This window comes from Hemiscyllium ocellatum, chromosome 12 (assembly GCF_020745735.1).
Source record: "Hemiscyllium ocellatum isolate sHemOce1 chromosome 12, sHemOce1.pat.X.cur, whole genome shotgun sequence".
Lineage (NCBI taxonomy): Eukaryota > Metazoa > Chordata > Chondrichthyes > Orectolobiformes > Hemiscylliidae > Hemiscyllium > Hemiscyllium ocellatum.
The window spans coordinates 93303541-93331343 of record NC_083412.1 but is presented as its reverse complement, the minus strand read 5'-3'; positions in this window follow the sequence as shown (position 1 = coordinate 93331343).

Genomic DNA, 27803 nt, shown 5'->3' with positions numbered 1-27803 from the left:
GCTCCCCTCCCCTCATATCATCTGAAACACACAGTGCCATTTGTTCGAGTTCAAATGCTGCTTTGTATCATGCAGTTTGTCCACTGTTTCGACATGACTTAAGTTGCTGTGCTTGTCACAGCAAAGAATGAGCAGCAAACATGCAGACTGGTGGGTGGTGTGACTTCCACATCAGCTATACCTCTCCCTTTGCACCCTCTCCCCTGGCCTCATTCAGTCAGAATGTGACAGCTAGACAGAGCAAGAAAGCTGACCAGACAGTGAAAAAAAACAAAGAGATCGGGAGAGACAGAGCAAAATATAGAGTCAGAGAGAGAGAGAGAGTGCATGAAAGGGAGAGGCAGATGCTAGGGATACTTAGATAACACTTATCAACCTTATAGAGTTATAGAGATGTACAGCACTGAAACAGACCCTTCAGTCTAACCCGTCTATGCCGACCAGAAATCCTAAATTAATCCAGTCCCATTTGCCAGCATTTGGCCCATATCCCTCTAAACCCTTCCTATTCATATACCCATCTAGATGCCTTTTAAATGTTGTAGCTGTACTCATGTTCACAAGCTCTGGCAGCTCATTCCATATACGCACCACCCTCTGTGTGAAAAATTTGCCCCTTAGGTTCCTTTTGAGTTTTTCTCCTCTCACCCTAAACCTGTGCTGTCCAGTTTTGGAATTCTTGCCTAACAAAATATGCCAACCTCAGTTTTGACATTTTCAATTAATCCTCATCCTCAAAATCTTACAAGGGGAAGAAAGTTCTAAGCTTTCACCAAACTTTGTATAACCCTCCCTATGCTATTTTAATTCTGGCTTCTTCTGCATCTCCAATTTTAATCCCTACACCGGGGGAGATGTTCCTGTGTATATCACAACCAATTCCCTTCCTAAAGCTCTCTTCCTTGTTACCTGTCTTTCCTCTTGAAAACATTCATTAAAATCTAACTCTTTGACTATCCCAATGACAAATTTGTCTGCTGATGATCCTTTGAAATGCTCTTGGATGCATTGCTCTGTTAAAGCCACTGCCTGTATACATGTTGTTGCTGCTATCACTTTGCAGTCAATTAAATACATCTGGAATGTAGTTACCATCATTATGTAGGATATAATGTCGAAGGTTGAGACAGATAGATTACCAATCAGGAAGGGAATCAAGGATCATGAGGACAAGGTAGGAATGTCGAGTTGAGGATTATCAGATCAACTGTGATGTCATTGAATGGTGGAGCAGACTCAATGGGCTGAATGGTCTACTTCTGCTCCTTTTTTTTAGGTAATATGTGGCACCTTATATTCACACAGCAATATCTCACAAACACTACTAAGGTAAATAACTGTATTGTCTCTTATTGATTGAACTGCCAGAGGAAGTGGTGGGTACAGAAAAAGTTGCAGCCTGTAAAAGACATTTGGATAAATATAGGAAAGGTTTGAAGGGATATAACCTTAACGCAGGCTGATGGAACTAGTTTAGTCTAGGAACATGGTTCCATACACCAATCACCAAAGGTTACCCCTCAAATTCTTTACGTATTCTTTATTCTGTGTATTCTTTACGCAGAGAGTGGTAAAGGCATGGAATGCCCGATCTGCTAAGGTAGTCAACTCAGCCACATTAAGGAGATTTAAACAATCCTTAGATAAGCACATGGATGATTCTGGGATAGTGTAGGGGGACGAGCTGAGAATAGTTCACAGGTTGGCGCAAAATCGAGGGCCGAAGGGCCTGTTCTGCGCTGTATTGTTCTATGTTCTATGTTCGATAAATCCTTTTTAAATCTTTCCCCTCTCACCTTCAACCCTCGACGTTTGGACCCCACCCATCCTAGGAAAAAGACCTTGGCTAATCTCCCTATCCATGCCCCTCATGATGTTATAAGTCTCTATAACATCAGCCTCCGACACTCCAGGGAAAAATAACTCAAATCCTCCAGTCTTAGCACCATCCTCATAAATCTTATCTTTACCTTCTCAAGTTTAACAACATCTTGCCTATAGCAGGGAGATCAGATTTAGGTACCTACCACCACTAAGAAAATAATTGTAGTGACAGAAAGAGATCATTCATTGTCTGCTTAAGGACCTTCCCTGCCATGAGTAAAATGCCAGCAATAAGTACTCTACCATTACCATGACATCTAAATTCATCAAGTCACTGCCAAACCACTCTCGGGTTAGGTGAGGGAATGACGGCAGATATATAAAATTCCAGCTACAGTTACCACTGCTTTCTGTAGACAGCAGGAGGAAGAGTGACTGAGCTGAAGAGCTCCACAGGTCTCGAGTGGGGTGGATTAATGCAGCAGCGCAGTGTTTGCTGATTGCAGTCAATGCAGCTCTCAGACGGAGGAGCTAGGATGGATTAGAGAATCATAGACCGTAATGGTATTGATAAAAGAGCGAGCAGGAGACAAGAAAGGTTACGACTGAGAGAGTGTGAGAGAGATTACTGTGCGGGACACGACAGCTCTCAGACATTGGCTCCTTCAACGCTATTCTTATCAGACGGTTGCTATGACAACAGCAAAGCTGCGAAAATCCTGTGGAGAATGGAAAGGCAGAAATAACCCGGACACTGGTTGCAGTATTAATTTAATAACCAAGCAAGATCTAATGCCTGAGGATTTCAAGAGGGGTGACAGTAAACGAGAGGACAGTGGTGACAGGGAAGGGAGGTGAGGGCAGGTGCCAATATTTACACTGATCGACATTTACAAAGATTGGAACAACTCTGCGCATTAATTATTCATGCCCCTTTTAAATTATATTTTCTTTACCCTTTCATGGAATGCACAAGCACATCTAGTGGCTGGGCCAGAAATGATGGGCCACCCATAATTACCCTGTTACTGAATGGCTTGCTTGGTCATTTTCAGAGGGCAGTTTAGAATCAACCCCAAAGATGTGGGTCTAGAGTCACATGTAGGCCAGAGAATGTCCTACCCTGAAGGGCATTTGTGAACTAGATTGGTTTTTTGCGGCAATTGGCCATGGTTTCATAGTGGCCTTCAATGACACTGATTTTTAATTCCTGGCTGATGAATTGAGTGCAAATTCGACACCCTTGGATTTGAACCCTTGTCCCTAGAACATTCCTCAGGGCACTCTCAATTGCTATCCCAGTGACAGTACCACCCTGTCCTCTCATGCCCCAGCTGCACACACTAACAATCCTTTCCATTGAAAAAATGAAAAGCACAGACAATACTAAAAGAGAGTGAGGCAGCGTTTGTGAAGAGAGAAGCAAAGTTTTCACAAGCTGGATTTTGTTGGGGCCTGAGGGAATCGGGAGTGTGGACTTAACCCTCAAGCAGGTCTTGGTCCCATTTACCACAAAGCCTTCAAACTGAACACCCCCATCACCCGCAAGGACTTGGAGCCCATCCAAATTGCTCACCCAATTGCTGTTGTTCCCCTCCTCCCACACCCTATGCCCCAATTTCATACTCAAAGGAGGGTCATTGCGTAGTGGTGCTCCTGCCTCACAGCTGAAAGTTCAGCTGGGTTCAGCTCCCATCTCAGGACTTGGTGACCTTTGAAGACCTTGGCCAACACACCGATGATCAATCTGCCAATGCCCTTGATAGGCCTGTGGTAGGTAGTCAAAGCAGGAGAATTTCCTGCTCAGGCACAACCATGATAGCCTCCCCCCTCATGTTGAAAGCCTTCCCCTCCTCCCTGTGCAGGTTGATGCCATGTGCAAGCATCTTCCTTGTTCCAAGAGGACTACCACATTGACCCATTCGAGACTGCTCACTCCCAAACCCCGTGCAGCAACTTCTCGTTTCCTCCAGCCTCCCTGGACCACACCGACCTTCAGTGACTGACTCCCGGCCCAGGTGGGGAGCTAACTCATTGTGCAGGCTGGCCCTTGGGTGGGGGTAGCTGTGGGGATGCGATCACTGATATCAGAGACAGACAGTGAAATTAAATCTCCACAGTGTATGAAGTATCCTGAATTAGAGATTCCTCCTCCCTACATGAGTTTGAGTTTCCTCCTCACTACCTGAATTAGAGATTCCTCCTTACTTCCTGATTTCTTTGTTCCTCCTCATTTCCTGACAGATTCACTCCAATGAGTCAGACAAATATAACTCCTGCTTCTGGTTTCTGGCTCAGAAGGTCACAGACTTAGGTTTGAATCCAATGACTTGAGCACAATGCCTACACCGTACTTCCAGGGCAGGGCTAAGGGAGTGCCACGCTTCCGCAGTTGCTGTCTTTTGCTTGAGACAGGAAACACAATCTACTTTCTGAGGTGAATCCCACGGCACTACCTCAAGAACTGAGATTCTCTCTGGGGCCCTCACCAGTATTTGCACTTCCAGCATCGGGTCACAATCTAATGTTTCTTTTCAGGATCTTGTTGCACACCAATGTGTTTCCTGCATTACAATGACCGTTTCATTCCAAAAATTACTGAAATGGCTATGAAGCAGTCTTCAGATTTTCTGAGGTTGCGAAAGGTGCTATAGAAAGGCAAGTCCTTCCTTTATAAACATCAGCATGGACAAGCAGCCTTCATCAGCACACATATCTTGCTTCATCTAAATGCTGTACATTATCATTAGTCTCTGTGTGGGCTTCTTGCAAATTCTCAAAAATGCAAACAAGACACTAAAAAGGTGCTTCAAATGACCGGGTTGTTCTCCAACTTACCTCTGTCTTTAATTATGATGTTTAAGCTTTCAGTGGGTTTTCATTAGCAGCTAAACAAACATAGCCTAGGGCCCTGTCCTTGCCACACCTCTATCCTGACCCTGATTCAGTCCAGAGTTGCCGATTTACTTAACAATCTATCATATCATCCAGTCTATAGCAAGCTGTATGTTTTATTGTTTCTGGAATTCCAAATAATGCAGTTTTAAATAATAATGCATCTTAATTTACTCAGAGAGTAGTAGGGGCATGGAACGCACTGCCTGCAACAGTAGTAGACTCGCCAACTTTAAGGGCATTCAAATGGTCTTTGGATTAATATATGGACGAAAATGGGATAGTGTGGGATTGGTTTTACAACATCAAGGGCTGAAGGGCCTATACTGTGCTGTCATGTTCTATGTTCTATGCTAACTGTTTGTGATTGTATCAAAGGTATTTTAACCAAGGGTCTGTTAGTGTACTTCTTGACCAGTTTTATATGGGAATCAATGGGTTGCATTCTATCCCCTGAGTCAATAGGGTCAGGGGACCTCCACTGCACCCCCCAACACCCTGGCAAAGATTTGAGCACGCTAAAACAATCCTATGCTTTCAATCCAGTACAGAGGAAGTGCAGCACTGTTGAAGGTGCTGTCTCGTTGATGATATGCAGGAAGAAAGTTCTTGATGGAGGAGTCCAGTAATCTAAAGCTTTGGGACAGACCATTTAGGACTGAGTTGATGAGAAATTACTTTGCCCACAAGAGTAATGAGCCTGTGAAATTCCCTGCCACAGAAAGTTAAGGCCAAAACACTGAATCAGAGGGTATGGAGAGAAAGCGAGAACAGGGGACTGAGTTTGATGATCAGCCATGATCATATTGAATGGTGGAGCAGGCTTAAATGACCTACTCAGCTTCTATATTCGATATATTCTTGTTTTCATGTTACATCATGGCCCCAACTCAAACAGAAGAGTAGATGACCTACTTCTGGTGTCCAGGTCAATAAATATTGCCTGACCAATTATCAAAGCAATTTTACTAGTCCTTAGCTGATTAAATCAACACAACCTTCTCAGGGCCAACTGGGAATGAGAAATAGTGACCCTTCTCCTGAGAATAGCTTTCTCCATAGAGTCATAGGGTGATACAGCATTGAAACAAGCCCTTCAGCCCACCATGGTGAAAGTGAGTACTGCAGAATCTGGAGATTGGAGTCAAGAGCAGCACCACAGTCTTGACCCTTTAGCCCACCATGTCTATGCTAACCACTAACCCCATTTACCTGCACTTCGTCAACAATCTTTTATGCCCTGGCATTTTAAGTGCTCATCCAGATGATTCTGAAATATTTTGGGAGTACCTGCCTCCATATTCCTCTCAGCCAGCATGCTCCATATTCTACCAGCCTCTAGGTGAAATCTTTCTCTCAGATCTCCTCCAAATCACCTAATCCTTGCCTCCAACTTACTCCCTCTCAGCTTAGATATGCCTATCATGGGAAAAGGATTCTCAGGATCTACTCTGATTATCCCTCTCATAATTTTGTATACTCGAATCAGATCCTCCCTCAGCTTCTCTGCTCGTATTCAGTCTCTCTTCATAACTGTGACTCCTCCCAGGCAACATCCTGTTGAATCTCCTCTCTATCCTCCCCAGTACAATCACATCCTTCTGATAGCGTGGTGAATAGAACTGAACACAGTACTCCATCTGTGGCTAACCAATGTTTTATTTTAAATTGTAACAAGACTTCTTTCCTCTTATATTCTATGGCCCACTGGGAGGCATGGTGGCTCAGTGGTTAGCATTGCTGCCTCACAGCACTAGGGTCCCAGGTTCAATTCCAGCCTTGGGTGACTGTCTGTGTGGAGTTTGCAGGTTTTCCCTGTGTCTGTGTGGATTTCCTCCTGCAGTCCAAAGATATGCAGGTTAGATGAATTGGCCATGCTAAATTGCCCATTGTTTTAGAAGCATTAATCAGAGGGGAAATAGGTCTGGGTGGGTTACTCTTTGGAGGGTCAGGTTGGGCTGAAGGGCCTGTTTCCATACTGTAGGGAATCTAATGCAGACAAGCATCTATGTGTCTTCTTCAGCACCCTAACTACCTGTGCTGACACTTTCAAGGATCTATGGACGTGTAAAATGCTATCACTTTGCTTCTCAGTTATCCCTAGAGACCTAAACATTCATTGTGCAAATTATTCCCTTTTCAAACCTCCCAAATGCATCACCTCACATTATTGAGTTTAAATTCCACCTGTCATTGCTCTGCCCAATTTACACGCTGATCAATTTCAGACTGTAGCCTGAGACCATCCTCCTCACTATCAACGTTACCATCAATGTTCATGTCATCTGCAAACTTACTAATTATACCTTCTACATTCACAGCAAGGATCCCAGCATTGATCCCTGTGATCCACTAGGGGTCACAGGTTTCCAAACACAAAAACAATTCTCTTGCCTCCTACTTGGAAGCCAACTTTGGACATTTAGACCAGCCCTTACTGAAGTCCATGTAAACCACATCAACTGCACTAACCTAATCAATATATCAATATCAACATAATCAGTCACCTTTTCAAATAACTCAATTAGATTTGTTAGATAGCATCTCCCTCCAATAACTTCATTGTTAAAAATCACACAACACCAGGTTATAGTCTAACAGGTTTAATTGGAAGCACACTAGCTTTCGGAGCGACACTCCTTCATCAGGTGACTGTGACAATCACCTGATGAAGGAGCGGCCCTCCAAAAGCTAGTGTGCTTCCAATTAAACTTGTTAGACTATAACCTGGTGTTGTGTGATTTTTAAATTTGTACACGCCAGTACAATACCGGCAATTCCAAATCAATAAATCCATGTTGACTATCCCTGATTAATCCCTGCCTTTCCAGGTGTTGATTAATCCCGCCCCACAGGAATTTTTCCAATAATTTCCCTACCACTGCCATCAGACCAACTCTGCTATAAGTACCTGGCCTATCCCTGCTCCCTTCTTGAGCAAAAGAATATCATTATATCCTCCAATCATCTGGCCCTTCATATGTGGCCAGCAAAGTATTCAAATATCTCTGCCAGGATCCCAGCAATCTCCTCCCTTGACTCATGCAGCAGTCTGGGATACATCTCATCAGACCCTGGAGATCTATATACCTTTACATTCTCTAAGACATCTAAAACTTCCTCTTGATTAATTTTAACATATTCTACAACCTCACCATCCCAGCTAAAGATCTCCAGCTACAGTTCTTTCTCCACTGTGAATACAGATGAGAAATATGCATCTAACAGCTCACCCACACAACCTGGATGTAAATATAGGTTGCCCTTATTGTGTCTAATAGGACCTACACTTTCCCTGTTAATCTCTTCATCATAATATATCTATAAAAAGCCCAGGACTTTTTCTTAATCCTGTCTGCCGAAGATATTTTGGGTCCCTCTTTGCCTCCCTAATTTCTTAAGCAATCTCCCAACTCTTTATACTCTGAAGGGTTTCCCCTGTTTTTAATGTGCTGAACCTGATATATGCTTCCTTCTTTTTCTTTATTAAACTCTCAATATCCCCTGACATCTAAGGCTCCCTGTCCTTCGCTTTTATAGGAAGATACTGGTCCTGAATTCTCTCTGTACTACTTTTTTAAAAAATCCACTTTCCAAATGTGGACTTACCTGCAAGTATTTGCTCCAGGTCCTGTCTGCCAGATCCTACCTAATGATATTGAAATTGGCTTAACGTCTCAGACACTGCACTATCTTCATCCCTTTCCACAACAACTTTGAAACTTAGAGTTATGGTCACTATCCTCCAATTGTTTACCAATGGTAACTAACCACTTGACCAGCTTTATTCCATAGAATTAGATCTAGCACTGCCCCATCTCTAGTAGGTCTACCCATGCATTGACATAAAATGCTCCTGCATGTATTTTCAAAATTCCACACCATCTTATCCTTCAATTGGCAAAGCTCATAGTGCAGAGTCAAAACATGTAGTGCTGGAAAGGCATAGCAGGTCAGGCAGCATCCAAGGAGCAGTAGAGTCAACATTTTGGGCATCAGGTATGTGAGTGGATGGGGTGGTTGGGGGAGGAAGGAGGCTGAGAGATAAATAGTGCGTTGGAAGTGAGGCTGGGGGTTGGCAAGTTCCTGGGATGCTGATACGTGGATGGAGCTGGACGGGTGATAGTAATAGGTCAGTGAGGAGGATGGAGCGGATAGGTGGGAAGGAAAATGGACAGGTCAAAAGGGCGGTGCTGAGTTGGAGGGTTGGATCTGGGATAAATTGAGAGGAGGGGAGACTTGGAAACTGGTGAAGTCGATGTTGATGCCATGTGACTGTAGGGTCCCGAGGCTGAAGATGAAGCAACTTTCCTCCAGTTGATGGTTTGATTTGGCAGTGGAAGAGGTCCAGACTTTGTATGCTCTTGGGGGAGTGGGAGGGGAAATTGAAATGGTTGGCCGCAGGGCAGTGGGGTTGTTTGGTGCGTGCAGACCAGTGATGTTCCCTGAACTGCTCAGTGAGTCGGCATCCTGTTTCCCTGGTGTAGAGGAGACCGCATCAAGAGCAACGGACACAGTAGATGAGGTGGGTGGATATGCAGGAAAATCTCCATTGGATTTGAAATACAGAACAACTCCACCAGTCCACTGTCATAAGTAATGCAAGTGAGAGAGAAGAAATGAATCAAACGAGAACATGGCAACTAGGTGATGGCAATCCTGAATTTTTGATGCTTGATGGAACTCAGGAAGATTGAGGATAGCAAAGATTTCCTCAAACTTGGCATGAAATGTAAGATTCATATTGATCAAGAGATGATTCCAACTAATTGCTTTTATTCATTCAAAGGATGTGGGGTGGCTGGCTAGGCAGCATTTATTGCCCATCCCTAGTTGCCCAGAGGGCAGCTAAGAAACAACCACATCACTGTGAGTCTGGAGTCACATGTAGACCAGACCAGATAAGGCCAACAGGTTCCCTTCCTTCAAGGACATTAGTGGGCGCTGCTTGGGTTGGCAAATTGATTCTGATTGGTTGAGGCAGGGTCATGAAGAACGCACTAGGAAGCTGTCATTGGCGAGGCGTATGCTGAGTTTAAAAAAGGCACGATGCCAGAATATGTTGGGTTTTTCATGGAGAGGACAAGTTACATTTGTCAAAAGTCCATCTCAGCATGTTTCATTTTCTCAGGATGTCCCGAAGTCAATTAAAGGGCATGAGGAATTTTTGAAATGTGCCACATAAAAATAACCAAATTTCAACATGACCATTATCATCATCTTCTTCATTCAGCTCTCCCTTTACAATTAAGAATTCATTACAGGGCCCTCATCATTCACAGCCTGCCATCCTTTATTTGCATAACCGTCCCTACAGCTTATTACTTCCCTTACTTGGTAACCATGATGTGAAGGTGCAAGTGTTGGACTGGGATGGGCAAAGTCAGAAGTTACATGACACCAGGTTACAGTCCAACAGGTTCATTTGATATCACGAGCTTTTGGAGTGACTTCACCTGATGAAGAGACAGCGCTCCGAAAGCTTGTGATTTCAAATGAACATATTGGACCATAACCTGTTGTTTTGTGATTTCTGACTTGGTAGACCAATTAAAGTAAGGATGTAAAAGAGTTTGTCATTGGACGAATATGGAGATGGTTATGGAGACTGGAAATGTTTACAGAGGTGCTGGAGGTTACTGGGGATGAGATTAGTGAGGCCATGGAGGGATAGGAACACAAGGAGGGGAATTTTTAATTTGAAGCATTGATTAGCAGTCAGTGTTGATCAGAAAACACAGTGGGTGTTGGGTGAATGAGACCAGTCATTGTATCAGACGGAGAGGGTGGTAAAAGTGACGGTCTGAGTGTCATTGTTGTAGGTGATGAGGAGCTTGTGAAAATCCTGCTCCGCTTCTGGCTCATGCCATTAGGTTTAATCGAGGATATTGAAGTTACAAAAGTGTACCTCAAAAATGGCTTCAGACTACTGACCACTTGTATAGTGCCACACTGCCACACAAAAGATAAATCAATACAGGTCACTGTGAAAACATTTTGTTTCAGAGAAAGTATCTAATGATTTGCCAGATTCCTGAGCACTTTGTAGCATTCCTGGTCTGAGATAATTCTCTCCTTCTTCTTGATGTATTAAGTTTAGACACTACACTGCTCATATCACAAGAATACTCCAGAACTAATTTTGGATACACCTGCACTCTTCATTGTGGCATTCTATTGTGGAGTAGAAATGTACGGGCACTCTATGCCTGTGGGCTTATGTTCCCATTTGTGTGTGCATATGTATCTCTGCATGTGCATATGTATTTGTACGAGTGTATGCCTGTGTGTGCATCTACGTGCTTATGTTTATAAATCTGCACGAAAGCGGAATCTGCATATATACCTGCATGTTTGTGTGTATATACATGACAGAGACTGCATGCATATATGTGCGTGCATGTGTATAGCTGTGTATGTGCTTGCACCTATTTGTGATGAAGGGTTTATACCCAAAACATTGATTCTCACACTCCTCGGATACTGCCTGACCTGCCGTGTTTTTCCAGTGCCACACTTTACTATTCTGACTCTCCAGTATCTGCAAACCTCACTTTCTCCTATTTGTGAGTGTGCATGTGATTATAATTAACTTATACTTCCATTTGTTAGAGCAACATTGTTCACTTTCATTGTACAAGCAACCCAAAAACCAAGATTAACCCCTTCGCATCCACATCTGAAATGCTATGCCATTGCAGATAAGGAACACCCTCATTTTAATTCATGGTATTTATCATTCTTCAATGCAGGTTTGCTGACTCATGATTGTTCACCATGTTGGGTATTACAGTGGACCTTAATCCAAGGCAGATTTTCAAGAATCCAATAGGGGAGTGTTTGACAGTGACAGTGTAGAGGGAACTTTACTCTGTATCTAACCCTGTGTTGTACCTACCTTGGAAATGTTGATAAGGAAGGTGCTTTACACTACATCCAACCTCATATTTTACCTGCCCTGGGGAATTTGATGGGGACAGTGTAGCGGGAACTTTACTCTGTATCTAATCCTGTGCTTTACTCTCCTGGGAGCTTTTGATGGGGACTCTGTAGAGAGAGCTTTACTCTATCTAACCCTGTGCCTTATCCTCCTGGGACGTTTGATAGGGACAATGTAGTGGGAGCTTTACTCTGTACCTAACCCCGTGCTGTCCCTGTCCTGGGAATGTCTGATGGGGAGAGTAAGAGAGGGAGCTTTACTCTTTATCCAACTCCACATGTTATATTGTAGGTGCTTGATGGGGACAATGGACAGCAAGCCTTCCTCTGTCTCTCATGTGCGTATTCTTGATAAATAATTCAGATGTTGAAAGGTCAAATATATACACTTTGTATGAGTCATATTACTATCTGTCTTCTGTATTTATATCTGATTCGCTTTCCTAACAATAAAATGGCACTTGTGGATGTGTTCACATGCCTATCGAAATGATCCCTGCAGCGCTGAACCTATGGGATTATGGCACTGAGTTTTGTGTCCAACGTGTCTCCACACTGTCAGGTCCTAGATAATTAAGTCCACGAAGTGTGAAGTGCAATCCTGCTTTGATTTGTCTATACCTCGTTACTGGGATTTTAGTCTTTTTAAAAATCACAAAGCTTATGGGATGAGGATTAAGTAGAAAGTGTGTGGGAGGATTAGTTAAGAGCAAAACATCATCTTTGAAAATGTCAGTGCCAGCCCTGGCTCCAGCCACAGTCTTTGACTTTGCAGTGACAGTGAGCAACACCCTCTTCCATGAGAATAAGAATAAGCATTTCCCCTGCCTGTTCAGTGTTGCTGCCTTAGTCTGGCTACAGGGAGGGAACTGTGGCCTTGAATGTGGATGATACATACAAACAAAATACACCATTCTGCCCTCGAACCTGTTCCACCATTCAATAAGATCCAATCTGGCTGTTGTTTTGAATTCCATGTTCCCATCTATCCCAATAACCTTTGATTCTCCCATATAACAATAATCCATCCAATGTTGCCATGAAAATATTCAGTAACCCCACTTCCACCAAGATAAGTCGTAAAGAAAGCACATGAGATGCTTGACTTCATTAGCTAATCTTAAACCTATACCCTCTAGTTTAGTTTTTGACTCCCCCTCCCTTATGATTTCATAAACCTCTGACTAGGGTTAATAGACAAGGTCTTTCCCCCAGGGTGGGTGGTCCAAAAAAAGAGGGCGTAAGTTTAAGATGAAAGGGGAGAGATTTAAATGGGACCTAAGGGGCAACTTTCTAATGCAGAGGATGGTGCGCGTATAAAATCATAGAGTCATAGAGATGTACAGCATGGAAATAGACCCTTCAGTCCAACCCGTCCATGCCGACCAGATATCCCAACTCAATCTAGTCCCACCTGCCACAACTGGCCCATATCCTATTCATATACCCATCCAGATGCCTCTTAAATGTTGCAATTGTACCAACCTCCACTACTTCCTCTGGCAGCTCATCCCATACACGTACCGTCCTCTGTGTGATAAAGTTGCCCCTTAGGTCACTTTTATATCTTTCCCCTCTCACCCTAAACCTATGCCATCTAGGGCTGGACACCCCTACCCCAGGGAAAAGACTTTGTCTATTTATCCTGTCTATGCCCCTCATAATTTTGTAAATTTCTATAAGGCCACCCCTTAGCCTCCAACGCTCCAGGAAAAAAAGCCCCAGCCTGTTCAGCCTCTCCGTATAACTCAAATCCTCCAACCCTGCCAACAACCTTGTAAATCTTTTCTGAACCCTTTCAAGTTTCACAACATCTTTCCGATAGGAAGGAAACCAGAATTACATTCAATATTCCAACAGTGGCCTAACCAATGTGTTGTACAGCCGCAACATGACCTCCCAACTCCTGTACTCAGTACCCTGACCAATAAAAGAAAGCATACCAAACACCTTCTTCACTATTCTATCTACCTGAGACTCCACTTTCAAGGAGCTATGAACCTGCACGCAAGATATCTTCGTTCAGGAACACTCCCTAGGACCTTACCACTATGTGTATAAGTCCTGCTAAGACTTGCTTTCCCAAAACACAGCACCTCGCATTTATCTGAATTAAACTCCATCTGCCACTTCTCAGCCCATTGGCCCATCTGGTCAAGATCCTGATGTAATCTGAGGTAACCTTCTTCGCTGTCCACTACACCTCCAATTATCGTGTCATCTGCAAACTTACTAGCTGTACCTCTTATGCTCGCATCCAAATCATTTATGTCAAGACAAAAAGTAAAGGACTCAGCACCAATCCTTGTGGCACTCCACTGGTCACAGGCCTCCAGTCTGAAAAACAACCCTCCACAACCACTTCCTGTCTTCTACCTTTGAGTCAGTTCTGTCTCCAAATGGCAAGTTCTTCCTGTATTCCATGAGATCTAACCTTGCTAATCAGTCTCCCATGGGGAACCTTGTCGAACGCCTTACTGAAGTCCATATAGATCACATCTACCGCTCTGCCCTCATCAATCCTCTTTGTTACTTCTTCAAAAAACTCAATCAAGTTTGTGAGACATGATTTCCCACGCACAAAGCCATGTTGACTTTCCCTAATCGGTCCTTTCCTTTCCAAATACATGTATATCCTGTCCTTCAGGATTCCTTCGACCAACTTGCCCACCACCGACATCAGGCTCACTGGTCTATAGTTCCCTGGATTATCCTTACCACCCTTCCTAAACAGTGGCACCACGTTAGCCAACAAACATCTCAGCAAAAGGCCTAGCAATCACTTCTCTAGCTTCCCACAGAGTTCTCGGGTACACCTAATCAGGTCCTGGGGGTTTATCCACCTTTATGCATTTCAAGACATCCAGCACTTCCTCCTCTGTAATATGGACATTTTGCAAGGTGTCACCATGGAATGAGCTGCCAGAGGAAGGAGTGTAGGCTCGTATAATTACATTTAAAAGGCTTCTGGATGGATATATAAATGGGAAGGGTTTAGAGGGCTATGGGCGAAATGCTGATAAATGGGGCTAGATTAGCTTAGGATATTTGGTTGGTATGGACGATTTGGATCAAATCTGTGCTGTTTATATTTCTATGACTATAAATAGTAATAGGAGGAACAAAGAAATGGTGGAGGAACTGAATAGGTACTTTTCATCAATTTTCACAGTGGAAGACACCAGCAGCATGCCAGAACCTCAAGAGAGTCGGGGGCAGAGGTGAGTGTCATGGCCATCACTAAGGACGAGGTGCTGGGGTAGCTGGAAGGTCTGAAGGTGGACAAATCACCTGGACCAGATAGACTTTTAAAAAATTCATTCATGGGATGTGGGCCTCGCTGGCTGGACCAGCATTTATTGCTCATCCCAAATTGCCCTGAGGGCAGTTAGGAGTCAACCACATGGCTGTGGGTCTAGAGTCACATGTCAGCCGGACCATAAGACCATAAGACATAGGAGTGGAAGTAAGGCCATTCGGCCCATTGCCACTCCGCCATTCAATCATGGCTGATGGGCATTTCAACACCACTTACCAGCATTCACCCCGTAGCCCTTAATTCCTTGTGACATCAAGAATTTATCAATCTCTGCCTTGAAGACATTTAGTATCCCGGCCTCCACTGCACTCTGTGGCAATGAATTCCACAGGCACACCACTCTCTGGCTGAAGAAATGTCTCTGCATTTCTGTTCTGAATTGACCCCTTCTAATTCTAAGGCTGTGTCCACAGGTCCTAGTCTCCTCGCCTAATGAAAACAATTTCCTAGCATCCAATGTCCAAGCCATGTATTATCTTGTAAGTTTCTATTAAATCTCCCCTTAATCTTCTAAACTCCAATGCATACAATCCTAGGATCCTCAGCCGTTCCTCGTATGTTAGACCTACCAATCCAGGGATCATCCGTGTGAATCTCTGCTGGACACGTTCCAGTGCCAGTATGTCCTTCCTGAGGTGTGGGGACCAAAACTGGACATAGTACTCCAAATGGGACCTAACCAGAGCTTTATAAAGTCTCAGTAGCACAACAGTGCTTTTATATTCCAACCCTCTTGAGATAAATGACAACATTGCATTCGCTTTCTTAATCACGGACTCAACCTGCATGTTTACTTTTAGAGAATCCTCAACTAGCACTCCCAGATCCCTTTGTACTTTGGCTTTACAAATTTTCTCACCATTTAGAAAGTAGTCTATGCTTTTATTCTTTTTTCCAAAGTGCAAGACCTCACATTTGCTCACGTTGAATTCTATCAGCCATCTCCTGGACCACTCTCCCATACTGTCTAGATCCTTCTGTAGCCTCCCCACTTCCTCAGTACTACCTGCCTGTCCACCTAACTTTGTATCATCGGCAAACTTCGCAAGAATGCCCCCAGTCCCTTCATCCAGATCATTAATATATAATGTGAACAGCTGCGGCCCCAACACTGAACCCTGCGGGACGTAGCTTGTCACCGGCTGCCATTCCAAAAAAGAACCTTTTATCCCAACTCTCTGCTTTCTGTCAGACAGCCAATCCTCAATCCATATCAGTAGCTCACCTCAAACACCATGTGCCCTCACCTTGCTCAGCAGCCTCCCGTGTGGCACCTTATCAAAGGCCTTTTGGAAGTCTAGATAGACCACATCCACTGGGTTTTCCTGGTCTAACCTACTTGTCACCTCTTCCAAGAATTCCAACAGGTTTGTCAGACACAACCTCCCCTTACTAAATCCATGTTGACTTGTTCTAATCAGACTCTGCTCTTCCAAGAATTTAGAAACCTCATCCTTAATGATGGATGCTAGAATTTTACCAACCGAGGTTAGGCTAATTGGCCTATAATTTTCCATCTTTTGCCTTGATCCTTTCTTGAACAAGGGGGTTACAATAGCGATCTTCCAATCATCCGGGACTTTCCCTGATTCCAGTGACTTTTGAAAGATCTCAACCAATGCCTCTGCTATTTCCTCACCCACCTCTCTCAGAACTCTATGATGTATCCCATCGGGGCCAGGAGATTTATCAATTTTAAGACCTTTTAGCTTTTCTAGCACTTTCTCTTTTGTAATGGCAACCATACTCAACTCAGCCCCCTGACTCCCTTTAATTGTTGGGATATTACTCATGTCTTCCACTGTGAAGACTGACGCAAAGTACTTGTTAAGTTCTCTTGCTATTTCCTTATCTCCCATCACTAGGCTTCCAGCATCAGTTTGAAGTGGCCCAATGTCTACTTTTGCCTGTCGTTTGTTTCTTATGTATCGAAAGAAACTTTTACTATCATTTCTAATATTACTGGCTAGCCTACCTTCATATTTGATCCTTTGCTTCCTTATTTCTCTCTTTGTTATCCTCTGTTTGTTTTTGTAGCCTTCCCAATCTTCTGATTTCCCACTGCTCTTGGCCACTTTATAGGATCTCTCTTTTTCTTTAATACATTTCCTGACTTCCTTTGTCAGCCGTGGCTGTCTAATCCCTCCCCGGATAATCTTTCTTTTCTTGGGGATGAACCTCTGTACAGTGTCCTCAATTATACCTTCAAACTCCTGCCATTTTTGCTCTACTGTCTTCCCCGATAGGCTCTGCTTCCAGTCTATTTTTGTCAGTTCCTCTCTCATGCCCTCATAATTACCTTTATTTAACTGTAACACCATTACATCTGATTTTGCCTTCTCTCTTTCAAACTGCAGACTGAACTCTACCATATTATGATCGCTGCTTCCTAAGTGTTCCCTTACTTTAAGATCTTTTATAAAGTCTGGTTCATTACATAGCACTAGGTCTAGAATAGCCTGCTCCCTTGTGGGCTCCATTACAAGCTGTTCCAAAAAGCCATCCTGTAAGCATTCCATGAATTCCCTATCTTTGGATCCACTGGCTACATTATTTACCCAGTCCACCTGCATATTGAAGTCTCCCATGATCGCCGTGACCTTGCCTTTCTGACATGCCTTCTCTATTTCCCTGTACATGTTGCGTCCCTGGTCCTGACCATTGTTAGGAGGTCTGTTCATAACTCCCATTATGGTTTTTTTGCCTTTGTGGTTCCTCAATTCCACCCACACAGACTCCACATCATCCGACGCTATGTCATTCAGTGCCATAGATTTAATTTTGTTCTTATCTCACAAGGCAACCTCACCCCCTCTGCCCACCTCCCTGTCTTTTCGATAAGTTGAAAATCCTTGGAGGTTTAACTGCCAGTCCTGACCCCCCTGTAACCACATCTCTGTGTTGCCTACCACATCATAATCATTCACTATGATTTGTGCCATTAGTTCATCGGCTTTGTTACAAATGCTATGAGCATTCAGATAAAGTGCCTTAATGCTAACTTCATCATTAGACATATTGGAAGTCATAAGATGTCCTAAGTTATCCTTCCTTTTTGCTGCATTCCCAGTCTGCCTCGAGTTTAAATCTGCCTGCACATATGCTATCCTGTTGCTTATCTTTCCATTTAACTCCATACTCCCTGTCGCTTTCACTTTCCCTTCCCCCCAACTCAGAAGTTTAAAGTCCTACTGACCACCCTATTTATCCTCTTCGCTAGGACATTGGTACCTGATCGGTTCAGGTGGAGACTGTCCCAACGGTACAGATCCCCCCTGTTCCAAAACTGATGCCAATGCGCCATGAAGTGGAATCCCTCTTTTCCACACCAATCCCTTAGCCACGTGTTTACTTCCCTAATTTTCTTGTCCCTATGCCAATTGGCACGTGGCTCGGGCAGTAATCCGGAGATCATGACTCTTGAGGACCTGTGCTTCAATTTCCTTCCTAGTGCTTGATAATCCCCAAACAGGTCCTCCACCCTAATCTTGCCTATGTTGTTAGTACCAATGTGGACCACAACAACTGGATCCTCCCCCTCCCGCTCCAATATCCTTTCAAGCCGGTTGGAGATGTCCCGCACCCTGGCACCGGGCAGGCAACACACCATTCGAGAATCCCGATCCGGTTTGCAAAGGATACTATCTGTCCCCTAATTATAGAATCCCCTATAACCACTACTTGTCTTTTTGCTCCCCCCTCTTAAATGGCCTTCTGTACCATGGTGCTGTGGTCAGCTGGCTCATCCTGTCCAGAACCCTTTTCCTCACCCATACAGGAAGCAAGAATCTCATACCTGTTGGACAAGGTCGAGGGCTGAGGCTCCTGCACTCCTGAACTCAGGTTCCCCCTACCTGCCTCCCTTACAGTCACACTCTGATGTCCCTAATCACTAACTGAATGTGAATTACTTAATCTCCCAGGTGTGACTGCCTCCTGAAACAAAGCGTCCCAGTAACTCTCCCCCTCCCGGATGTGCCGCAGTGTTTGAAGCTCAGATTCCAGATCATCAACTCTGATCCGGAGTTCTTCCAGCAACCAACACTTGCTGCAGATGTGGTCACTGCCATTCACAATGGGATCAGCCAGCTCCCACATCATACAGCTACAGCACATCACCTGCCCAGCCATCTCTGCTTAGTTAATTACTTTGTTACTTTGTACAGGTTTGAGTTAAAATACTTTCTGATACCTCTCTGCTACAGTCTTTGCCTAAAAAAGAATTAATAGAAAAAAAAGTAAATTTTTAACCAGTCACTGGTAAAGAAATAGAAAATCCTTACCTTAAAAAAACAGAGCACTTATGGAGGTTAGAGGAGGAGGGAGGGTGGGAGATACTACAGTTGTAGAGCCTCGGGTTTAGTCGCCTTCCTGATTTATATACTCAAAATGACCGTTGGCATCGAAGGGTGAGTATTTATACTCACTACTTTCCTTCCCGGCTGCCCCTCTGATCGTCGTTACTTCCGCCTACTTCTCCCGCTCTTTCTGTGAAGACAGAAAAAAAAACACAGCTGCCCGCTACTGGTAAGTAATTTTAAAACAAACTGTCTTACCTTAGCTGTAGTCTTCCGCGTTTGTTTAAACTCAGCCGCTGCTCGCACTCAAAATGACCAGGTAAAGGATGGCAGTTTCCTTTCCTAAAGGACATTAGTGAACCAGATGGGGCTTTCCAACAATTGACAATGGGATTCAAGGTCACCATTAGACTCTTGATTCCAGATTTTTATTACATCTGCTACGGCAGGATTTGAACCTGGATCCCAGGAATTTGTGGGTCCCTTGATTAATAGTCCAGTGATAAAATCACTAGGCCATAGTCTGCTAGAGGTTTGAAGATGATAGCTGAAGAGATTGTAGAGGCATTTGTGATGATCTTTCAGGAGTGACTGGGATCAGAGAGGGCCCCAGGGGATTGGAAATTAGCCAATCTAACACCCCTGGTTAAGAAGGGAGGGAGGCAGAAGATAGGAAACTGTAGGCCAGTTAGCCTGACCTCAGTTTTTGTTAAGATTTTACAGTCCATTATTAAGAATGAGATCGGGGAGTATATGGATGTATATGATAAAATAGGGTTGAGTCAGCACAGTTTCATCAGGGGGAGGTCATGCCTGACAAATCTGTCAGAATTCTCTGAGGAGGTATTGAGCAAGTTAGAGAAAGGAGAGCCAGTGGATAGGATCTATTTGGATTTCCAGTAAGCCTTTGACAATGCGTTGCATGGGAGGTTGCTGAATAAGGTCAGAGCTCTTGGTGTTAGGGACAAGGTACTGGCATGGGTAGAGGATTGGCTAACTGGCAGACAGCAGAGAGTGGACTTTTTTCAAGCTGGCTTCTTCAGCCTCATATTCCAGTGGTCCAATGTCAACTCTTGATGCTTTCTTACTTCTTACATATCTAAAAAAACATTTTACAATCTTCTTTCATATTACTAGATATCTTAACCTCATATTTCATTTTCTCCCCGATTGCTTTGGAGTTATCCTCTGTTGCTTTTTATAAAAGCTTATCAATTCTCTGGATTCCCATTAATCTTCACCACGTTGAATATTTTTCTTTTGATTTTATGCTGTCCCCAACCTCTCTTGTCAGCCATGGTTGTCTCATTCTCCCCTCAGTGTGTTTCTTCTTCCTTGGGATGAATTCCTGCTGTGCCTCCTGAATTACTCCCAGAAACTCCTGCCTTTGCTGCTCCACCATCTTCCCTGCTAGGCTTCCTTTCCAATCAACTCTGGCCAGCTCCTCCTTCATACCTTTGTAGTTTCCTTTACTCAATTGTAATACAGTTACATCTAATTCCAGCTTCTCCCCCTCAAACTACAGGATGAATTCTATCATATTATGGTCACTGCCCTCTAGGGATTCTTTCACTTTGGGCTCCCTCATCAAGGCTGCTTCATTACATGTCACCAAATCCAGAATTGCATGTTCCCTAGTGGGGTCTACCACAAGCTGCTCCAAAAATACTACTTAAGACATTCCACAAATTCCGTTTCTTGGGATCCGCTCCAATCTGATTTTCACAGTCCACCTGCATATCGAAGTCCTCCATGATTTTGTAATCGTGCCTTTCTTTCCTGCCTTTTCTATCTCCTGATTTATTTTCTTGACTACTGCTTGGAGATAGTACATAACTTGTAATAGAGTGTTTTTGCCTTTGTGGTTCTTCAGCTCTACCCAAACAGATTCTACCCCTACCAACTCTGTACCATTTCTTGCTATCTTGCTACCTTCTGAGGCAGAGAGTTCTGAAGTCACACAACCTTCTGAAAGGAAAGAAACATTGTTAACCTCTGTCCTCAAAGGGTTACCCCTAATTGTAAAATGTTGTCCATTAGCTCTAGATTTAACAACAAGAAGCAGCATCCCTTCCACATCCACCTTGTGAAGACCATTCAATATCTTAAAAACGTCAAACAGGGTCACCCCTCACTTTTTTAAACTCCAATTGGAATAGATCAAGTCTGTCCAATATTTCCTCACAAGAGAAGTTGCTTATTTCAGGTATTGATCAATTAATCTACTTTGGAACCATCTCCAAATTATTTCCACCTTCCTTAAAGTAGACTAATACTGCATGTAGTGTTCATGATATGGTTTCTCCAATTGCCCATTATAACTGAAGCATAAATTGTTTTGTATTCACTGTCACATTTTCCCACTTTATACTCCATATGTAGATTTTTAGCAATTTACCTCACCGACTTACAGCAGTCTGCATTCTTGCTATGTTCTCTTCATAGAACATAGAACAGTACAGCACAGTACAGGTCCTTCAATCCTCAATGTTGGCCTGACCTTTTATCCTACTCTAAGATCAGACTAACCTACATACCCTTCACTGTATTATATTCCATGTGCCTATCCAAAAGTCGCTTAAATGTCCCTAATGTATCTACCACTGCTAGCAATGCATTCCATGTGTAAAGAACCTACCTCTAAAATCTCCCCAAAACTTCCTTCAATCACCTTAAAATTATGCCCCTCATGATAGCCATTTCTTCTCTGGGATAAAGTCTCTGGCCATCCACTCTACCCATACCTCTCATCATCTTGTACCTCTATCAAGTCACCTCTCATCCTTCTTGACTCCAATGAGAAAAGCCCTAACTCCCTCAACCTTTCTTAGAACATAGAACATAGAACAATACAGCGCAGAACAGGCCCTTCGGCCCTCGCTGTTGCACCAAACTATTCTCAGCTCATCCTCCTACACTATCCCATCATCATCCATGTACTTATCCAAGGATTATTTAAATCTCTCTAATATGGCTGAGTCAACTACATTGGCAGGCAGGGCATTCTACACCCTTACCACTCTCTGAGTAAAGAACCTGCTTCTGCCATCTGTCTTAAATCTATCACCCCTCAATTTGTAGTTATGTCCCCTCGTACAAGCTGACCTCATCATCCTAGGAAAAAGACTTCCACTGTCTACCCTATCTAATCCTCTTATCATCTTGTATGTCTCTATCAAATCCCTTCTTAGCCTTCTTCTTTCCAATGAGAACACACCCAAGTCTCTCAGCCTTTCCTCATAAGAGCTTCTCTCTAGACCAGGCAATATCCTAGTAAATCTCCTCTGCACCTTTTCCAATGCTTCCATATCCTTCCTGAAATATGGGGACCAGAACTGTACACAATATTCCAATGTGACCGCATTAGCATTTTGTACAGTTGCAGCATGATATTGCGGCTCCGGAACTCAATCCTTCTACGAATGAAACCTAACACACTGTATGCCTTCTTAACAGCACTATCAACCTGGGTGGCAACTTTCAGGGATCTATGTACATGGACTCTAAGATCCCTCTGCACAACCACACTACCAAGAATCTTTCCATTGACCCAGTACTCTGCCTTCCTGTTATTCTTCCCAAAGTGCATCACCTCACTTTTAGCTGCATTGAGCTCCATTTGCCACATTTCAGCCCAATTCTGCAGTTTATCCAAGTCTCCCTGCAACCTGCAACATTCTGCCAAATTGTCCACTACTCCACCAACTTTAGTGTCATCTACAAATTTACTAATCCATCCACCTATGCCTGCATTTAAGTCATTTATAAAAATGACAAATAGCAGTGGTCCCAAAACAGATCCTTGTGCCACACCACTAGTAACTGGACTCCAGGCTGAATATTTTCCATCAACCACCACTTTCTTTCAGAAAGCCAGTTTCTAATCCAAACTGCTAATCACCCTCAATTTCACGACTTTGCATTTTCTCCAACAGCCTACCATGTGGAACCTTATCAAAGTCTTTACTGAAGTCCATGTATACCATGTCAACTGCCCTACCTCATCTACATGCTTGGTTACCTTCTCAAAATCTCAATGAGGTTTGTGAGACATGACCTGCCCTTGACGAAACCATGTTGACTATCTGAAATCAAATTGTTGTTTGCTAGATGATTATAAATCTTATCTCTTATAATCCTTTCCAAAACCTTCCCTACAACAGAAGTAAGACTCACTGGTCTATAATTACTTGGGTCATCTCTACTGCCCTTCTTGAACAAGGACATAACATTTGCAATCCTCCAGTCCTCTGGTACTAAACCTATAGACAATGACGACTCAAAGATCAAAACCAAAGGCTCTGCTATCTCCTCCCTAGCTTCCCAGAGAATCCTCAGATAAATCCCAATCCGGCCCAGGGCACTTGTCTACTTTCACTCCTTCTAGAATTGATAACACCTGTTCATAACTAACCTCGGTCCTTTCCAGTCTAATATCTTGTACCTCATTCTTCTCCACTACAATATTCTCCTTTTCCTGAGTGAAAACCGATGAGAAATGTTCGTTTAGCATCTCTCCGATCTCCACAGCGTCCACACTCAACTTCCCACTTCTGTCTTTGACTGGTCCTATCCCTACCCTAGTCATCCTTTTATTCCTCACATAACTATAGAAAACTTTAGGGTTCTCCTTTATTTACTAATGCTCATGTCCTCTCTTAATTTTCTTTTCTTAAGTTTCTCTTTAAATCCTTCATAGCTGATCTGTAACTCTCCATCGCTTCATCTGAACCATCTTGCCTCATCAATACATAAGCCTACTTCTTCTGCTTAACAAGAGATGCAATTTCTGTCGTAAACCATGGTTCCCTTAGCTTCTCACTTCCTCCCTGCTTCTCATCGCTAAATTAAATGTAACTGAATTATGGTCACTCCCTCCAAAGTGCTCACCTACAACTAAATCAAACCCCTGGCCTGGTTCATTACCAAGCACCAGATCCAGTGTGGCTTCCCCTCTTGTCGGCCCTTTGACATATTGTGTCAAGAAACCCTCCTGTACACATTGGACAAAAACTGATCCATCCAACGTACTAGAGTTATAGTATTTCCAGTCAATGTTGGGGAAGTTAAAGTCCCCCACAATGACCACTCCTACCCAGAACAATTTTGCCAATCCTGTATTCCATCTCGCTGGAACTCTGCGGAGGCCTATAAAAGACTCCAAGCAGTGTGAGCTCTCCTCTCCTGTTTCTAACCTCAGCCCACACTACCTCAGTAGATGTTCTCATCAAAAGTTCTTTCAGTCACCGTTATACCATCCTTGACTAACTAGGCCATACCTTCCCCCTCTTTTACTGCCTTGCCTGTTCTTAATGAAAGATCTAAACCCTGGAAACTGCAAAATCCATGTCTTCATAAGACATGTCCTCCAGTTCAGGCAGCATCCTGGTATATCTTCTCTGCACCCTCTCTAAAGCTTCCATATCTTTCCTATAATGAAGCAACCAGAACTGAACTCAATATTCCAAGTGTGGTCTAACCAGGGCTTTATTGAGCTGCAGCATAACCACACGGCTTTTAACCTCAACCCCCCGTTAATGAAAGCCAACACACCATATGCTTTCTTGACAACCCTATCAACTTGGGTGGCAACTTTGAGGGATCTATGGACAGGCACCCCAAGATCCCTCTGTTCCTCCACACTGCCAAGAATCCTGCCATTAACCCTGTATTCTGCACTCAAATTTGACCTTCCAAACTGAATCACTTCTCACTTCTCCAGCCTGAATTCTATCTAACAACTTATCAGCCCAGCTCTGCATCCTGGCAATGTCCCATTGCAACGTACAACGGTCCACCATACTATCCACAACTCCACCAATCTTTGTGTCATCGGCAAACTTACTAACGCATCCTTACACTTCCTCATTCAAGTCATTAATAAAAATCAAAAAGAGCAGAGGTCCCAGAACCAATCCCTGCGGAACACCACTGGTCACTGAGCTCCAGGCTGAATACATTCCATCTACCACTGCCCTCTGTCTTCTATGAGCCAATTCTGTATCCAAACTGCCAGATTTCTCTGTATCCCATGCCTCCTTATCTTTTGAATGAGCCTACTGTGGGGAACCTTATCAAGTGCCTTGCTAAAATCCATGTACACTACATCCACTGCTCTACCTTCATTAATGTGTTTTGTCACATCTTCAAAAAATTCAATAAGGTTTATGAGGTACGACCTGCCCCTTACAAAGCCATGCTGAAAATCTCTAATCAAACTATGATCTTCCAAGTAATCATAAATCCTGTTTCACAGAATCCTCTCCAATAATTTACCCACCACAGACTTGAGACTGCTTGGTCTGTAATTCCCAGGATTATCCCTATTCCTTTCCTGAACAGGGAATAATATTTGCTACTCTTCAATTATCTGGCACTATTCCAGTGGGCAGAGAGAACACAAAGATCATCACCAAAGGTGCAGCAATCTCTTTCTTCGCTTCCTGTAGTATCCTTGGGTGTATCCTATCTGGTCCAGGGGACTTATCTATCTTTATGTTTTTCAAAATTTCCAGTACATCTTCCTTCTTAACATCTACCTGTTCCAGCATATCAGTCTGTTTCATGGAAATGTCTTTGAAAATGTTAAGGTCCCTCTCAGTAGTGAATACTGAAGCAAAGTATTCAAAAAGAACCTTCCTTACCTCCAACGACTCCAGGCGCAAATTCACTCCACTATCCCTGATTGGCCCTACCCTCACTCTGACCATCCTCTTGTTCCTCACATAAGTGTAGAAGACCTTAGGGTTTTCCTTAGATCTACCCGCTAAAGCTTTCTCATGCCCCCTTCTAGCTCTCCTAAGTCCATTCTTCAGTTCCTTCCTGGCTACCTTGTGTTGGGGATAATCTGCTATCGGGGTACCTACATTGGGGCTAGGGAGGGGAGCACCATTATTAAAGCAGACACTGTCAGGTACCAGCTAAAACACAGCCATGTAAAGTAAACCCAGCCACTGCAGGACTGTCTGCCTAAGGCCACATTCCTTGGGGATTAGAACATGTCCGTCAGTTTCAGATCATCCTGTTACACTCTCATTGTTAATAAAGGAAACCGGTAACTATCGGATAGTGTAAATCGCACCGATACTACACTTGATTGATAAAATACTTGCTAATGCCTCCGCTGACGTCAAACTCATTCGGGTCCTGTGTTAAATGATAATACCTGTATATTCAACTATGGAGAACTATTGTGAACGCCCAGACAGCCAGACGCATAGCAATGAGGAAACCCTTCCAAACAATAAACTTTTAAATTACAAGATTGGAAACTGCTGAACCCAGGATGTCTACCCATTGTTCAGCACAGCAGGAGCTGGACAGGTATCTCGGGGCAGGCAATAGAGACACTAATCCATTCACAGACAGGTGAACCGACCAATGAGAGATCCGAACGAGGGGAACCTGACCGGGAACTCGAGGGAGCGCGAAGTATAACTGCTCCAGGTCCGTAGAGGAAGACAGAACGCCTTCTCCAACTAATTGCATGCCTTTGAATTCGTTGTATAGTTTGCCAGTCTTGATTCTGTAATAAACGGTGCTTTTGCTCCAAACTCTAGCCGGTGTGATCTCTCCTTCCAAAGAACACGTGGAGACGAGACCCTGCGGGTCCGTCCCAACAGCTTGTAACCCTCTAGAGCCCTGTCTGATCCTTGCCTTCTCAACCTTAAGTAAGCTTCCTTCTTCCTCTTGACTAGATGTTCCACATCCCTTGACACCCAAGGTTCTTTCACCCTATCATCCCTTCCTTGCCTCAGTGGGACAATCCTGTCCAGCACGATCAGCAAGTGCTCCCTGAACAACCTCCACATTTGTGTTGTGCATTTCTCTGAGAATATTTGTTCCCAATTTAGATGCTTTAGTACCTGCCTAATAGCATTATAATTCCCCCTCCTCCTATTAAATACTTTTCCATGCCATCTGCTCCTATCTCTCTCCATGAGGATGGTAAAGGTAAAATTGTGATTGCTATCACCGAAATGCCCTCCCACCGAGAGATCTGACACCTGGCATGGTTTGTTGCCAAGCACCACATGCCTGTTTAAGGGCTTATGTTCCTCGGATGCTGCCTGGCCTGCTGCACTTTTCCAGCACCATACTCTCAACTCTGACCTCTAGCATCTGCAGTCCTCACCAAATTCAATATGGCCTCCCCTCTAGTCAACCTATCGACATATTGAGTCAGGAACCCTTCCTGGACGTACCTGACAAAAATTGCTCCATCCAAACTATTTGAACAAAGGAAGTTCCAGTCAATATTAGGGAAGTTAAAGTCACCCATGACCCTGTTACTTCTGAACTTTTCCAAAATCTGCCTCCCAATCTGCGCTTCCATGTCTCTGTTGCTATTGGGGGGGATCTGTAGAAAATACCCAATAAAGTGACTGTTCCTTTCTTGTTTCTGACATCTACCCATACTGACTCTGCAATCAAACCCTCCTCGACAACCTCCCTTTCTGCAGCTGTGATACTATCCTGATCAGCAATGCCATTCCCCCACTCTTTTACCTGTCTCCCCTATTCCTTTG